This window comes from Lottia gigantea, assembly GCF_000327385.1.
Source record: "Lottia gigantea unplaced genomic scaffold LOTGIsca_6, whole genome shotgun sequence".
Lineage (NCBI taxonomy): Eukaryota > Metazoa > Mollusca > Gastropoda > Lottiidae > Lottia > Lottia gigantea.
In genome coordinates this window covers 4655230-4674218 of record NW_008710049.1, presented here as the reverse complement: position 1 = coordinate 4674218, position 18989 = coordinate 4655230, and positions in this window count along the sequence as shown.

The following is an 18989-nucleotide window of genomic DNA, read 5'->3' as shown; positions in this document are numbered from 1 at the left end:
CTGGTAACCTTAAATAAGGCATATGATTCAACCTAGCATCAAAGAGGTTTGTTCAAGAATCATCTTGCAGACAATTAGTATTTTATTTTAAGAAATTAGGTTGCTTTTCTTTTGTGACAATGGACAGCACTTTAGTTTGAATCTTTAGAGCAAGAGTAATCACCAGCTTCCACATAGTTCACTGGGCCAATTGACAGTAGCGGTATGAAACAATACATGTTTACTTGAAACAGCAGAAATACTGACAAACAGAAATATTCTTACCTGCTGTTATTTTGCTGTTACCATTCCTGCCCTCTATATGTTTCTTTAACTTATTGATGTTTTCTAGAGTTGGTTCTAAGTTCCTATTATAAACCAGTTTCATTAAACTCTCCTGTAATATACAAAGATAGTCAAATTTAACTTATCAAATTCATAATAATGACGCTAACCTTCAATTGATCTTTTTGAAAAGGGGTGCAGAATATTCATCAGAGATCAATGCTATCTTATGTGCCAAGTGATACTTCATTGAAATGATGGGTTCTTATCCTGGTTGCTTAGGTATGGTTTCTTTGAGTATATCATATGACCCCAATGTGGACAGCCAGAAATGATAATCTTAGAAAGATCATTGCTGGTCAGGTTCTTTACAACTCTAGTCTAATGTAAGGAATCACACTTTAACATACATTTAATGTTAAGAACACAATATCATTAATACAGTTATTATCACACGTTATATAATACAGTTATTATCACACGTTATATAACTGGTGTATACAATACAGTCAACAATCATACAAACACCACAATGAATTGAAATGACATCAAAATGCCCCCAGATTCAATCCACAGATAATAAATTTTGGTTTTGGCTAATCATACACAAAATTAAATGGCAAATTGGGCATTTTCACCTTCAAATATTCATGCAATATTGTTTAATGGATCTGTGGCAATACGTCCCTTTAAACTATTTCAATACCACCATACAATATCAATAAATAAACAGACAGTAGGGAAATATCAATATGAATAAAAACTACCCCACCTGGTGCATTCCCGGCTTTATTCACGTATTTACTGGTTGACCCCTTAAATACTGCCAAGCCCCTTTTTATATTCACCACTAATAACTGGATGTTTAGGTCATACCTATCAAATACCTATTTACTTTTCATCTACATATCTCAACAATTCATAACCTATTTTTCAGTGTTCTTCAGTTTCTTAAAGTAGTTATTTTATCAATAGATGACAACTTGGCTAACCTTGAAAGTACTGACTGACTTTGATATATTAGCCCAGAGAAACTGTGCAAGTCAGAAGTCAGGTCCAATAGCAAACTTAGTCATCCTAATGAAGGCATTTTATTCTCTGTCTATAAAGCAATATTCCACAGTTCAATTCCAATTCTCAATACACATGATGGAAGTCTAAGTTTCTTTTACATTTCTTTATAGTTAGATGTTTATCTAATATTTTAGCTAATGGTATATGCCAATATGACTGACTCAGAACTTAAACTGAGATGTGAACAGAGATTCTTATTGACAAGAGAGCTCATGCCTGCTGCTGCTGGTTTTGAACAATCCTCATTGTGACAGCTTTACAACTGGAGATTAACCTTCCAATATTAGGACCTTAGATGTATTTTAGCAATTGCACATTTTACAAATCTGACTTTTTTCAAATTAGGTTGAAAATGAATGTTTGAATGTCTACAGCAGCCATATTTCTTGATATTTAAAAACTATCTGTCTCTTTAAACTTTCAACATATTTTATTATAAAACCATCTGTTGCATATATTTAGAAGTTAAAAAAACCACAGTCAAATATATAATCAATGTTTTCAATCAATTTCTATACACTAAGCCTTAATAGTATATGATATTTCTCTTTCCTTTGAGAATTGGTATAAATGATGCTAAAAATATACAAGATTTAATCATGAAACGGGCCTCTAGAAACAATTTTGTTACTAATTAAGGCACAAAAACAGGACACAATATTTAGATAGGAATTTTATCTTAATAACTTTCCACATTCTAGAAGATAACAATCTGTTTATCAAACAATGATAAAGCATGATTTAGTACAAATGATCAGTAAAATTATTAGACTACTTACTTATCATATATTCTAGATCATATATTCTAGATGAAATTTGGTGATAAAATCAATGATATGAATCATGTTGTTGTTAAAATGTCCAGGCTTAATTTAGTTGATACTGACATTCTTTGAGAAAAATCTGATTTCAACTAATTTTTGAAAGTAATTCTGACGAACTACATGTTGATGGTTAGGGAAATTTTTGAGGCACTATCTTTCAGTCATATGAGTTTCTTTTATGCTAAATGTGCCTTTTCTGAAATTTAACCTTAAATAGGAAACTGGTTGGGAAATTGGGGTTAAAATTCCCATTATTTAAACTCAATATGTTTCAGACATGAAAGCCAACTTACTGAACAAAATTGAGGTACTCCCTTTAATCTAAAGAATGCAAGAGGTAGTTATAAATACCCTGTGACCTTCAGTTCTTTAGATCAACATGTTATAATATTACTTATTTACTCTATATAATATAGATAAGATACAGATAAACACAGGCTACTAGAAGATAAAACAGACCCCACACAGGAAAAGATGTCAAGCCAAAAGTTGACAAGCCAAAATTTACATTAGGGCTCTTGAAATGTTAATCTTTGAAACAAATCCTCTACAGGCCATAGGTCAAATTCACAAGTTGCAAACAGAACCAGTTGTCAGGAACATTCAACTCTTAACTGTTATCATGATTTGTAGGCTATCACTGTCTTTAAAACTTTCAACGAAGTTATATCATAGAAACAATCATCATTCTCAATCAGACATCATTAGTTATCCCTTAATGTCTTTTTCTAAACACTTCAATCAGTTTAAACTTAATCTCTTCAATTGGATTTGATTTCAAGCAGCAAACTAACTGATCTTAGTAGAAATGTTATTGATCTTGATTTTAACTGATAATGAGTAGGTTTGAGGGTGTCATAAGCTCTATCACTCAATGCCACTCTGTTATTTTTGCATCCCTACTGGAGAGAAGACGTTGATAATGTTAATATTTAGTATATATTCCTTAACTCTAGATGTCCATCTGAAATTGATTATGGATCCAATTTTTAAGGTTTTGCTAATACTGGGTTTACAAATACTTATCAAAGAAGAATTCCTAAAAACCTAGTCCACCCCTGCCTGAATCTAGCTTAACCTAAATAGTCTGTAAGATATTTTAGTTGTGTATTAAATATCCACTTGATATATACTTGATACTAATATATATAGCTCAATAAATACAGTTTAAGGGGCTCAAGTGGGTCTTTACTGATCAGGGTTACCAGTAGGGCTATAGATAATTCACTGTTTGCCAGTTATACTTATCTAACTATTCTAACTTACACTCAAAAATGCCTTCTGTGTTCAAAGAAGTCTTACCCAAATCTCCAATCCCACAACTCAAAATTAATCATATTTTATATCATTAAATTTGGAATTGATGAAGCTATTTAATGATACTTTTACATGAATTTGTACATTTCCGAGAAAGGGCAGTTCTACACTCATTTCTTGCTGTTGATCGGGTGTTCAGTGACGTTAAATAGGACAGAGATGAGCACAAATATCTTCATCCAACTATACTAATACTATAGGTAAGAAAAGTTTGATTTTGCCCAGGTCAAATTTCCCCAATTCAAAAGACTGCTCTATTTTTGATGAATTATCTATTACAGATGAAGCATTCTAACACTATTTCTTTATCAATAACAGAAACATAAATTCTGATGAAAATGACATGTGAAAGGAGAGAGGTATTTAAACTACTCTTACTATCAACTAGCTCTTTAAATACTTCTCATTCAGTTTGAATTAGTTTGTCCTTTGCCATTGATTTCATATATTCTGCAGTACAAAAGACCTCTTCAATACAACATGTTTCTCATGAATACATTGTCAAGTTCTTACTTAAAGGGTATCTATCACTTAAATTTCTTAAAAAAACGATCAGAATTGTATACTTTCTTTGCTCAAAATACTCAAGTTTCAAAATCAAATTCATGCCCTCGTTTCCAATTCTGGTGCTATGATGTTTAAATTAATCCCAAGATATATTATATTTCCCAATTATGTGTTATAAGCTTTTGCCATATCTGATGTGAGATACAAATGATCAACTTTTGTATTTCGTATTTACTAGAGAAATGCAAAATATATTTTGATGCCTGTGCCAATGCTTCTGAGAGTCAGTCTGGTGTCAGTTCTCACCCCTCAGATATATGAAACAAGAATTCCTAAATATTTAATTGGAAGTTATTATTAGGGTAATAACCTTGTAGGGTATATAGTGATTATGAATAGTGATTATGAATACACAGGTTATGAATACACAGGTTATGAATGAATGATTATCATAATATTTTACATTATACTAGACATGCCTATTGGTCTATTATTATATATAACCTGGGAGACATTCTTAAAGGGATACTGTCCCCTAAATTATTCCCTAAATTTTCTCAAATTTATGATTTACAAGATGATTTCATGTCAACTATATCATGGTCTGATTACTGGTCAGGATCAATTAAATTATTAATAAGAAACCACGATATTGAGAGCACAAACTCTAAAAATTATCGGATCATAGCTTCAAAAAACTCATGTCTGCACGCCCTATCAAACTCAGTACCAACTGACCTATCCAAATACTATGTTGTATGGTCAATAAACAAAATTCATTCATAAGGTTTTTGCAATATAAAAAGGGGTTTGAAATTACTTTTCATGTCATTGTCCAGTTGACATCCATCAAACTTGCAATCATAAGTGATCTGTTCAACTTACAGAGCTGTACTTTACAATGAACTTGAATAAGAGGAAATATCCCTTCAATATATGAATTATTAATAGGTTTCCCTGTATAACAAAAAACATTCCTATTTACAGATCAGATCAAAACAAAATACCTTCAATATTTCATCTAGGTGAGTGAACTCACCTTGAGAAACATACATAAATCCATTTGTGAGAGTCATATATGCATAAGTTGTAAAAAATGTGAACAAGCAATAAACTTGTTAAGTGAATGAAATAGGTGGAAAAACACCTCTCTCTTATTGTGAGAGACAACAAGTATATGAGAAATATTAAGAAATTTCTAGAAGAAAATTGACATGCATATGATAAAGATATGTTTAATAAATAGGCTTCGAGTTGAGCATTTTCTAATGTCCTTATCTTGGTTCCTGAATGTAACAAACATGATGGTTATCTAAATTAATCAAACACTCAAAGCTTTTATTTTAATTAATAATATGCAATGAAGGTAGGAAGATCAAACAATGGTGTTTCTGTTATCAATGAAGTATTAGTACTTCTACTATTATTACAATAATTCTGAAAACCACACCATAATATTTTAATATCCTTACAAAAAATATTGATGTCTGATGCTGACTAACTGACTTTTGCTATTTGTTAGATACCTCAAGGTCTGTATTACCATAGACTTTCTGATCAAAATGTACATTTTCCTTTGATTCCACTTGCCAATTGACATCCATAATTCTGAAGATATATGTTCTATGTTCAATATTCAACCAAACAAATGCTCTGTACAATATAAGATTATTCCATTACTATACTACCATTACTCCTGATTTCTCAATTCTATGGACAAGATTTTTTATTGACGGAATTGTCTTGCTTGTACAGATTTTATTCAGATGGTGCGAACGGACTTCGAGATTCGCTTAGTTTGTATTGTATGATATTAACCATTCACTTGCATTGCCCGAGTCTAACCACTTGTATCAGTGTGTTTGATTAGAAAGCATTCATTCATTTGATAACAACTTCAGATTTCACAGAACATGATTTAAAGAAGAACTCTGTCAGATCATTGATGGCAAGTGTAGTAAGAAAAAAACCACATCTGTACTTTAATCAAATTGCACTTGATCATAATGTTAAGTTTCTCTTTCTATATGTAAGATTCACACTAATAAACTGTGAAATGTTCTATGCATTGAAACCCATGCTGACATACACCTGGTTTAAGCCAATTGTGTATTCTTTGGCTTGAAAAATACCCAAAGCTTCCAACACCCCCTACCCATTCAATGATATTTTCCTCCCACCTTGATGAAAGAAACAACAACTCCTATAGAGTAGAACATTCATTCTGAATTCCACTGGTTCTACAGATATCACGATTTCAGAATTGTATTACATAATATATCTATATTTAACTATGTGTAGTGTGTTGATGTATCTGGTGTACTTTCTAGATATAATCTTCAGACCTCTTCTCACACCCCTACGTGTCTGCCATGAGTGTCTTCAACCCACCTGCATGAAACTAATAACAACCCCTATGTAGTAGAGGTGAGTTCACAATTCACAAGAGTTCTGCTGACATCACGATTAATGAATTCTATTACATTGCAGATATATTCTTAACTAAGAAGTGTGTTTCTGGTGTATTTTGACCCCTCTGCATAAAACCCAGGGATCCCGGTGAGGAACAAAAAAATAGAGGAAATGGAAAATATCATGTGAGATTTAACCATTTTAAGATGCTTTGGAAGTCATTTCCCATAAAGAAATCTTTTTATTTCTAAAACTTTTATAAGGATTTATTTGAAAATAAAAAAATACAAACGGCCAGAAAAATAGAGGAAGTCTGGGATCCCTGTAAACCCTACCTGGAATGATATGATAACAACTACTTAACACTGCACAAAACTCTGAGTGACAAAATGTTTTGGGTTCTGTTTTCATTTTTCTTTTATTCTAAAATTGAGCACTGCTTTAACAAAGAAAAATATAGTGAAATAAAGGCTAAAAAGATTCGAACCCATGCACTTTATAAGGAGTCTTCTAACTTCTGAACTATGTAGTGTATCTTTAAAGACATACCCCACTGTAAAATAATGAGATGTATTCACAAGTATGTGTTAAATAGAGTAGAGATGAGTCATAGCTATCTAAATATAAACTCTATGTCCTAACTATATACATTCTTATACCCTACAGTCTACTTATGTAATACCTTAAAGATGCATACTTTGAGTAAAATCTTCAAAGTAGTTCTTGTGTTTAGCTGCAACATTGATCATTGATCATCACCTGAAATTCTTTTAACAACTTAAAGATGCCTCAGGTCGACCCTACTTGGCTCCTGTAATATGTTAATGATACCCTCTGTTTTTTCAAGAAGTCCCTCCATGATATCCCTTTCTTACCATCCATTGTGTCACAATCTGCTAGCAAACTGAACACAATAACTTCTTGTGGCACCATTTCAAGTGATGAAATGAAAATTCCATTAGACAAAGTTTGACTAGTGAAACTTCATTTCTTTCATAAATATTAAGATTTTCCATTTCTGTATTCAGTTTGAAACTTGAATGTATCGCCATGGCAGCTTTTAATCACGGTCACTTGCAGAACCTAATGGACACAGTTAAATCTGTCCTTAGAATAAACCTCTCCATTACTAAAACCCCCTTTCCCCCTTTCCCCAATCAGCAACATATCTCTTTAACTTCTAGCATGATAAACATCATATAGATAGTCAATGAGTCAAAATGAGGTGAGAAGTGGTTGTAGTGTCTCTTTAAACAGGTAATGTAGTTGTAATAATACATAGTGATGAATTCTTACCGAGGAAATCGTGACTATAGAAAAGTATTTATAAACAGACAGAAACTTCATCTCTAGGTTTTTAAAGAAGCAGGTGATTCATAGGCCATTTTTTTTTTTAACAAGAGAATAGATTCAGGGTCACTATACCACATAGGAACAACACAGGTTTTGTAAAATGCTTGATAGTGTAATAGACAACTGTAGGTAAAGCCCTAGGACCTTCATTTTGGAAGATAACCTCTATGTATTTCTGTATAAAAATGAATTAATCAAAGATCAAATTTAGATATAACAGGCAAACAAGAGAAACAGACAAAAGTAAGGTTATTAGATTAGATATGTATAACAAAAGTTTTGTTTGTTGTCTATGAATACATCATTTATTAGAGTGTCTTCCACAGACTTGGTGTTTGCTGCAATTAAGTTGGCAATAGTGCATGGTATTTATGACATGCTTAACAACTTTTTTATTTCGACAATAGTTCATCAGATTTTTATATTAAGAATTTCTACTATCTATAAGCAGTGAGGTTTGAGATATTACAATACCATTGGGAACAGAGATGCTGTTTTTACAGAGTGCCAGTGGAAGGGACAGGTGCACAGTTTGAGGCGTTGATTTGAGCCTTCAATATATGTAATTAGTCTTCAGAAGTATTAGAAATGTAAGAAAATACCAAAAACTAGGAATTTCTTTTCCTATTTCTATAACTGTCTTTTCTACAAATGGCAATGTCTCAAGAAAAGTTGACTCCTCTTTTTAACTTCAAATGCAGATAATTCTGGACAAACATGGATTTGAAGGCTCAAATTTCGACGGTGAGCTGTGAACGCTATTACTGATTGGCTTAGATGACAGATTCCTGTTTCTGAGACTAAGGTATGATTGGTCAAAAAAATGGCACATGTCTCTTTAACAAAATATTATTATATTTAGATCTATTTCCTCTTTATATTAATTCTATTATCACTATTAGAATGAATACTATAATTTAATGAAAATAATACCCAGTTTAACAATATACTATACTAGATAATAGACACCCAGGAGAGATCTGACCAGGCTATTCTGTTAATACTGGAAACTAGTCACACTGAAGTGGACAGTAAACAGATAATCATATTGTCACTTAGAAAATGTCAAAAGGCTGTTAAGCAGGACATGCAAAGCAACAACAATTCTGGGAAATTTTAAACAATAATGAATGGAAAGATGATTTATATCCTAGTCTTTTCAGGAATTTGTTGTCTACAAAAAAAAATTGGAGCTTTAAAGGGTATTCTGCTTTTTTGTAAGTTTTCATTGTCAAAAACATTGTAAATTATACCTTGATCAAACTGAATTTGTTTTAAAAGGGTTAATTAAGCAATTTGACTTAGTTTTCGTGTTGGGCTTTAACATGGCATGGTATTATTAGTTAAAACATTTAGAATATTTCTCTACAATTAGGCATTTATTTTACTCAAATACATAAACTAGTGTTCTCACAGCTTCCAAAAGGCATAAAACTTAAAACCTTACATAATGTTTTTAAATCTTTTTGGTGTTTAAAAATTAACTTTCAAGGGAACATTTCTTTAGAGTTTGGTGTATAGTTATCACAAATTTGAGCAAAAGATATTTTTGGCCTACAAGAAAACAGAATGTTCCTTTTAGTGCTTCCCCTCGAGGCACAAAACCATACAAACATTGGCCTTAAAACATCAATTTGCCGTGCACAAAGTCTGATATCCCTTTTCGAAATCTTTTCACTTAAATACTGGTTTTCTAGGTAGCCACAATTCAAACTTTTAAATTGAAATATAAACTGTGTGAACATGATGCTAAAGGTCTCTAACAATCATACAATAGATGTCATAGCATCACTGTCAATAGTTTCCCTGGGGTGGAATCAATATATCAAAATAATAATTATACTCAACTATTATTCCAACGCCCTTGTATTATTGGTCATGTATTGATTTTCACCTAGAGTTATTGTTCCTGATATTGAACACTTTAAGCTATCAACACTTTTACAATTAATAGTTATTCTACAAATAATAGGTTTATCTACTATATAATCTATGAGAAGTCGACTCTTGTGACAGATGTCAGCTTGCTGGAGTTAGTAAAAATATATCCTGATATTGAACACTCCTAAAATTTATATAATAAGTCTACAAATAATATATTTATCTTCTATATAATCTTGATAATTCCTATCTGCTAGCTGTTGCATCTTGTGACAGATATCAGCCAGCTAGAGTCAGTAAAACTATATTCCGCTATTGACCACTCTAACCACTTATATTAACCCTTATTCTACAAATAAACAGTTTATCTACTATGTAGTCTGAAACTAGTTGACTCTTGTGACAGATATCAGCTAGTATAAGGTATTATAAGAGATACTCTCATATAGAAGCACTGGTCAAGGTCACAAGTAGAGACTATAGATTTCAGCATTGGAATACATCAATATGATAGGAAATTGCTTACTTCTGGAGAGATTTATAAGATTAACAAATAATGCAAAGAGATTGTTTCAGGGAGTTAATGAAAGGGGATCTAATCCACCATGGACAACAACATTACTCAGATTTTTATTCCTTTTACAAGCAGTTACCAATAGCATAAACTTGATATCAAAAACACAAAGTCATATACCTTTAATTAAGTTAACTCTTGCATAAGTATAATTTTAGTATTTTTATTATCCTTTTGTATTCTACACAAAACAATTTTCTAATTTTACAAAAATTGTCTACGTCACAAACTACGCGAGAACTAATTTTGTACAGAAACACCGAAATGGTAAGAAAAAAACTTGACGTAAAGACCTACAACACGGAAATGCTAAAAATATAACATTTTAAGTTTGTTTTTAGATTTTCTATTCATATGACACCCTTCTATTCATTTGTCAGGGCTATTATGAAAATTTTTTTACAAAAAGAGACATAGACTCAATGGGAAAAGAAGAATGCTTTGTGATTAAATAATATTTTCGTCATTCGAAAGTTGTCATTTTTTGGCTTGAAAATTATCATACATGGTTTTTCACATCATGGAACAACCTCCTTTACAAACTAGTTTCATCCAACAATCTTTCATCAAAATATGTTTATTTGGAGATTCTATCTACCATGAAATGGTATCTTATCTATATATTTTAACAATTGGTCAATCTCTTTATAAGGACACTAAATTTCACACAAAACACTTATTTTCATCAAAAAAAGTTTCAAATTTTCCAATTGTTGTGATTCTCTTTGAAAATATATCTTATTATGACTAGCTTTAGGCAGGTTCATAAACAGCCTTCTTCTCAATAACATGCTAGATTTCATTTCAAAGCTCCATAACTTTAACCATTCAATTCTTCACTTCATAAATAGGGGCCAATTGTCCAATATCCTTTTTTCTTTATTTAGGGTTTAGAGTAGAGGGGTCAGGGGTCACTGACCTCATTCTGTTTAAAATCCTCAGAAATTGACCACAATATGTTTATAAGAGTAAATTGTCATTGTTAACAGTTCATATTGATCAGACCCTTTGACTATTTGGGTCTATCACTTAAAAAAAGGAGTCAAGATCGGATAGACACCACATTTTAACATTTTTTTTTGGCTGATACACAAAGACCTGATCTGACCACATTTATTCAGAATATCCTTCAATATTAAAGTGATGTGACTTATAATTGTTCTATATGCAATTCAATGTTTTAAACTATTAAAAGCATAATAGTACTGTCAGTGCCAGTGCTTCTGGGGATTGGTTTCTGATCGAATTAGTGTGTCAATTAGATCTGACAATATAAGCTGATGAAATTTTAAATCCTGTTTATATAAACTCTACTGGTGTTGAATTTCTCAAGAAATACTTTCCTCTCCATGTTAAAGTGTTAAAGGTCAAACCACTCCTGAATACACCGAATTAACCTAAATCTTATACAATTTCTCCACTTTTTACTTTCTCTGTGGTTTGTACGATTACATATCACATACTAAACTTTATCCCCAAGTTCTTGAGTAGTCTTACGAATTATTTCATTTAAACATCAATTATAACAAGATTGACCATCAGTAGATATCCAAGGGGTGAATAACAAATTTCCTATCATTAAGTGCTGTAATACCCCCCCTTGACGATTCTCTGGCTCTAACTCAACCCTTCCATTTAATTCACATCATTGGCAGAGCCAGGTTACGTCTGAGATTGCCCGAATTTCTAACCTAGTAATGAGATTTTTGCTAAAAAACTTGCTTTCAGGGCTACAAGACATAGAAATACCTCTGACCACCATAGCATAATTCTAATAACAATTGTCTAAAAACAATAACATTTCTTTTTTGTGGTTTTTAGGATTTTGCCTACTTATGATATACAATTATTTATCTCAACTCATAAAGGAAGACAGTTGAGAAATTTCGATATGTAAAAATTCCTACCATAGCCCAAATTATTAGACTTTTCTTTAAAAACTGAATCATGACTTCATTTGACGGTAGAGTAAAATACGAATCATGCAAAATGACAATACAATGAAATTTTTTTAATTAAATACTGAATCAAATAACTTTGACACATCATTGGCAGAGCCAGGTTACGTCTGAGATTGCCCGAATTTCTAACCTAGTAATGAGATTTTTGCTAAAAAACTTGCTTTCAGGGCTACAAGACATAGAAATACCTCTGACCACCATAGCATAATTCTAATAACAATTGTCTAAAAACAATAACATTTCTTTTTTGTGGTTTTTAGGATTTTGCCTACTTATGATATACAATTATTTATCTCAACTCATAAAGGAAGACAGTTGAGAAATTTCGATATGTAAAAATTCCTACCATAGCCCAAATTATTAGACTTTTCTTTAAAAACTGAATCATGACTTCATTTGACGGTAGAGTAAAATACGAATCATGCAAAATGACAATACAATGAAATTTTTTTAATTAAATACTGAATCAAATAACTTCCACTGATGGCAGTGTGAAATGATTTGTAATCCATAAAATATTTGTGAAAAGCCTGAGGGTACAATGTCGTCTGATTAGCCATGGTGTCATCAGCTTGTAACATCATTCACTAATTTTCTTCTTTATATGTCAGCTATTTAAATCAATGTAGCTGTATAATTCAGTGTTAGGGTGTATTGAAACGAATCTCAATGAAAGCACTGGCCCAGGTCTTAATTCAGTGTTTTACTAACTGAGAGAACTTGGCTCTAGATATCTGATCTGATTTGATTTTGATGAACACTTTTCATCTGTCACTTGTGAATCGGACACTGGTTTATCATTAAGAAAAGTGTTGAGGGAAGCTTATATTTTGGAAGCTGAGAGAACTTGATTCTAGATATATGATTTGATTTTGATGAACACTTTTCATCTGTCACTTGTGAATCGGACACTGGTTTATCATTAAGAAAAGTGTTGAGGGAAGCTTATATTTTGGAAGCTGAGAGAACTTGATTCTAGATATATGATTTGATTTTGATCAACACTTTTCAATTGTCACTTGCTTGTGAATCACACACTGGTTTATCACTCTGAAGATTGATACAAAAAACCAAAGTCAAACATATATGAGTTGAAACAGCAAATAATTAGACAATTTTTTAAAGGAATACTACCTCTTAGACTGGGCATAACATTTACATAATTTAATGAATTATTACTTTGTTTTATGGATTTATTAGATTAAAGAGGGATTCTGTTGTATAGTTTTGACACAAGGTTAGTCCACTTATTTTAGCCAAGTATTAAAATTTCAATTTTGTGGTCAACCTAAGAGGTAATATACCTTTAAATGGAGGAAATTGTTGGAATGTAGGGTGGACACAAGTCAACTTATCTATTGGCCTATATCTACATATTAATTGTTATAATTTCAAGTACATTTTTAATTACATCTTATATTAATTGGTCAAATTGTCATAACAAGCTACTTAACATTCTCTTGGACATATTACTCAACATACCAAGTGTTTGGAGGGAGTTGTTTTGATGATTCAAAATTCAGCCAGCTGATACAAATCATCAATTAGTAGGGATAATTTAGCTGTATTGGCCTGGCAAGTCGCATAAAGACTGAAGATTGCAGTCTCTGTCAGAGCATCTTTTATAAACATAATGTATGAACAATCAACATTCTCTTCTGGTATATAGACACAGTTTTATATACAACAATCACTGGTTAAAGTTTTATGCAACGTTTCGACGTGTTTCCCCCTCTGGTCCTCAGGATTGTTGTTCCATAAAGCTGTGTCTATATATCATACTCACAATTGCTAAATGCCATTCAAAGACTTTATTCTCTATCATGTTACATTAGTATTTTTTGTATTTTGTTATTGTCAATTTATCATCTAGTCGTCCTATGTGATTGTATATCTGTATCAATTTGTACTTGATGATGTTAATTTGTATCATGTGATTGTACTTGCTATTTTATGTATTGCATTTGACCAGAAATGGGGTCAAATGATGCAAATAAAGATTAAAGACTACTGGGTCACACCTTTTCTTGGATATCCGTTTGGACTTTATAATCAAATTACCAAGAGCTGGCATGCATGAGATTTGGACTGATTTTGACTATAAAATTCTGCTTTAATAGCCTATTAGCTGTGGACCTTCAAGAACATTTCAGAAAGAAAAGTATTTTGACAAATTCCCTAAAGAATTAACATTCATTTGATTCCATGATCACTGTTAGTGACAATCAGATATCAATGACAAAGTAATATCTATGTATTTAGAACAAACTATGGTAAGAAAGAATGACAGGACATAATAAAACTATGTAATGAGCCTCAGGGGACCTTCTCAATAGCTAATTGACCAATATGATTAGGTAAGGCCAGTGGTCAGTCCATACCATGGTCTTGTATAACATATGTCTGTTATTTAAATAACATTCCCCACATTCCTAGCAGGATTACTGACCATATTACTCTCTAGTTAGCCTGTTACTTTCAAGGGGGTAGAAAACATGAGCAACAGATTTTTAATATTTTTTTTGCCTCATAAACAGTATTGCCTAAACAGTTTAACAACCATTTAAAAGTTTTACTAAAATATGGAAATTTCATCTAGACTTGACCTAGGACAGTACATTTTTGAACATTTTCATCTGACTTTGACAAATATCATAATCCTACTCTTTAATCACTATTTATGCAATAACATAATTTTAACACCAACTACAGCCATATAATAAGTCAAATCATCAATTCTGAACACTTAAAATACTTTCAACAAGCATAGTATTATTGTAAAAATAAGGGTGTGAACAATCAACTCCTATGACAAATTACGTCTTGTACCAGCCTGATAATAGCAGCTGACCATTTGACCAGTTGAGTGACCACTGATAATAGACTTATGTTGTAGTAAATAGTTTTTAATCTTTTTTATGTTCAATCTCACAGCAGGGGAGCAAATCTCTTTTTTTCTTTTCTTTCAACTTAGTTTTTCTCATGATAAATACCATAATATTTTTATCACAAATTATAGCTTTAGACTCCTAACAGTTTACTCCACTTTTTATAAAAGTGAAAAATGAAGGCCAAGATAGCCCAAAGCACTTTAGATCCTAATTTTGATAAATTTAAATAATTTTCAAAATTAAACATAAATTACGACTATTTAAAGAGGTTTAGACACCAAACTAAGAACACTACCACAGTAGAATGAAAGAGAAATAAAATGGAAAGACCCAATCTGTAATAAAGGGTATTGTCACATTCTCTCCCCATTCCGAACCTAGGCAACTACTACACTATGGAACCAGCAAATAGCAAATGATACCAAATAATCCTTCCAATGACCACTGTAAAGCTTATAAAGTATTATACTAGAAAATTTTGGTTTAAACAATATATTTTTCAATAGAAAAATCTGATTAAATAACAGAAAATATCACATTTTTTTAAAACAAGCTGGAGCTGATGCTAATAGGACACTGCAGGCAGAGATTGAGAGAAGGGTAATATAGGCAAAATCTGTTCCAAAATTCATGTGAATAAAGTTTTGTTTACAAAAAGTTCAAAAAAATTTTAATTCAAGATTTCAGGTTTTCTATCTGCTTTGTTCTCCATGTATTCAGATGATAACATCAACATGTCAAGCGTTTCAAGGATGGCTTACAGTATTTTAAAAATTTAACAGAATTTACATCAGCATATCTTGTTAAACAGATTATGATCAAAGTTTAGTTGGGATGGCCGAAAAAATATTTGAAAAATTTCACTTAATGTGAATTATTTAATGTATGTTATGACGTGCCACATTCGTATTATGATTGAATTTTTAATTTAAAACAGAAAAATTTCTGGGTTAACGTACTGACGTGGACCTTTAACCTGATCTTTTAGTTTATTTAATAAATTTAATGATATCAACATTTTGAAAAATGTCAAATTTAAACATTATGTTGTTAATTTTATCATATTTGACAACTTTTCTAAGGTAGCAGAGTACATTATAAAAATCTAATAAATGCTGGCTTCTTTTTTTTAACTCAGAATCTATTGAAACTCTTTGATAGGGTTCAAATCTTAATAGACCAATGGTTTCAGAACAGAAACTCAATGAATACACACTGTTCACATCTACCATTTGATGCTGGTAGGCTATATGAGAGTTAGTAAGATATAACGTTTGTTTGTAGAAGAGGATTTTAGTACCTGGGAAAGAAAGATCTGATGTTTTGAATCGTCCAGTATAAGAGAAACTCTCTTATAGAAGCACTGGCCTAAGTCACAAGTAGGGACTGTGAATTTCAGTGATAACTTTGCACAACTTTAGTTTGTGACAGCAGAATAACATAGATAATTTCTATTGTACTGGTATCAGCTTTATAAAATGCTTTACTTGAGGAAAGGTCTCACAGAACATTTGCTGTCCAGATGGAAATCTTGTATCTGCATAAGATGAGCCCCACTAAGAAAGCAGAGAAAAATTTCTCAGAAAATGACTGGACATTCGAACGAATCCTATTTTATTCTATTACCACAGAGATAAAATGAAGTCTGTGAATGAAACAAAAAACTGAAGTGTAATCAGAGTGGATAAAGATTGGCTGATAGTCAAATTCATTATAAAACACAGACACACTCAACTGAATACCACACACAGTCCAAAACAATAACCCACACAGACAGACAATAAATAGAAATAGGTCTTACCTCATCATAGCCAGGGTTAGATAACCCTTGTTTAGTATCCGAATCTCCGTTGACCGTTGAGTTGGCGCTACTAGTACTGCTAGTATCACTATTAACGGTTTGAAACGGTCGTAAACTTTCTGCTATCTCAGCCAAAGCACGCTGATGATAATCCAACCGACAGCGCGTCATTTTGGCTGATTTATCCACTAAGTTAGGTGTGCTTTGTGATAGCTCCGGTTTGGCTTGCAACGAACCCCCACTCTTGTCATCGCCTTCAGTTTTCCGTAGATGACTCAAATTATCTCGTATCTCCTGCAACATCTGACGATTGTTCCCTACGAAAGTAAACAACAATGGCCGTCTACCAGAATCTTCTTCTTTTCGACTCATATGGAGAATCCAAAAAAATAAAATAAACTCCTGATATATTATACGAGAACAAGCACACTGCCGTTTTTAGATACATATATACAACTTGCGTACAAAATCTGTACAGAAATGTCATCAATTACATCCCTTTATGTACACAATAACTTCATCTTTGCGTACTATATACACAATATGTATCAAATATACTCAGAGCTTACATTGTTCCAAATAAGGCCTTGTTGCTTGCTAGTATAATAATATTCCTTAGTTTATATTCACTGGTAAAGTATGGTATATGAGTGATAATGCACACTTAAAGTGGTGTGTATCAATAATTCACTATGATATATCAGTCACATACACTGGTGTATATCAGATATCAACTATGGTATATGGCTTATAACTCACACTATGAAAATATATCCTTGCTTTAACAATTATATAGGTATCCACTTATTCAAATATTTAAATTTTCGAAGATTATCTAATTCACAGAATTATTTCTTGGAAGATTCAAGCGAAATTCATCACTTTTTCTCATACACTTTAATGGGAAATGATGATTAATATACGTTAGTTTCGGTTAGAAAATTTTTCTCTCAAATTTTCTCGAATTTAGACAGAGCTTTAATTAAATCCTTCTGAAGATCTTTTCCTGATCTCTCACCTTGGCACACACTGAAAATAGAAAAAAAATATTATTCATTTCAAGAACATAATCAAGAATACAAGTTAGAGATTTGGCAATCGGAGAACATTATCTCAATTTGCTCATGCAATAATATAGAGCCAATGATATGATGATGATCCTTTCTATCACTGTATTTCAGAAATCATAAAGGAATGGATTGTCTAAACAATAACAAGGCACATGAGCTAGGTTTGGACCTTTATATTCTTCCATATTCTTCTTCTAGACTGCCATCAATGTTTACTCACTAAAAATTTCAAATTTCTAAAACATAGCCTTCACTAGCAAAACCTTGAAACAGCTCAGGACAAGACAGAATTTCTCAATAGGAAAAATCATATGTATCAATTTGAAAACTATGTTCCAAAATATAACATTCAACACTACTGTATAGATAAGAACAGCAGGTCAGATTAAGCCAGGAATTCTCACTGAAGACAGTTTAACAACTATAGAAGAATGTAATTAGTAGTGATAATTGCTAGCTATGTGAGGAATGTCTAGTATTCAATATATCCCACTGACCAGTCCACTACTCTATTTGATAAATACCATATCAGTCAATATAGTAGCCAGTGTAGCAGAAGTGATTATGCTGCAGATAGCTGAGGAATGGTGGATTTAATCCACTCAGTAGAAATTAGAAGCAAATACAAGAGCCATCAGTTTGGTAACGATTCATTTCTTCCAATTTCTACTGTACAAATATTTCCACCTGCACATTCTCCTGCACTAGACACCATACTTCATCTTTACCTATACTATGTAGCTATATGGCATACAATATTTAGAACTGCACAGCAAATGTAATGAGGCTGCATATTTTGATTGCGAAAATCTGTTTTCTTTTTTTATTCTAAAGCAAGTTTTGCTTGGATAAGAAAAATTAAACTATTTAACTGAAAGCATAGTTACTGTAATCTATGAATCAACTCACAGCACTAACACTCAAGACTGTGTTTTAAAAAAATGAGTACCTCTAGCTATCTAGATAGGTATGTTATCACAATCATCAGATATTAGAGCTGCAATAACTCATGTTGAAAGCCCCACTAACTGTCAGCTAATTACAATGAATGTGAGGAATG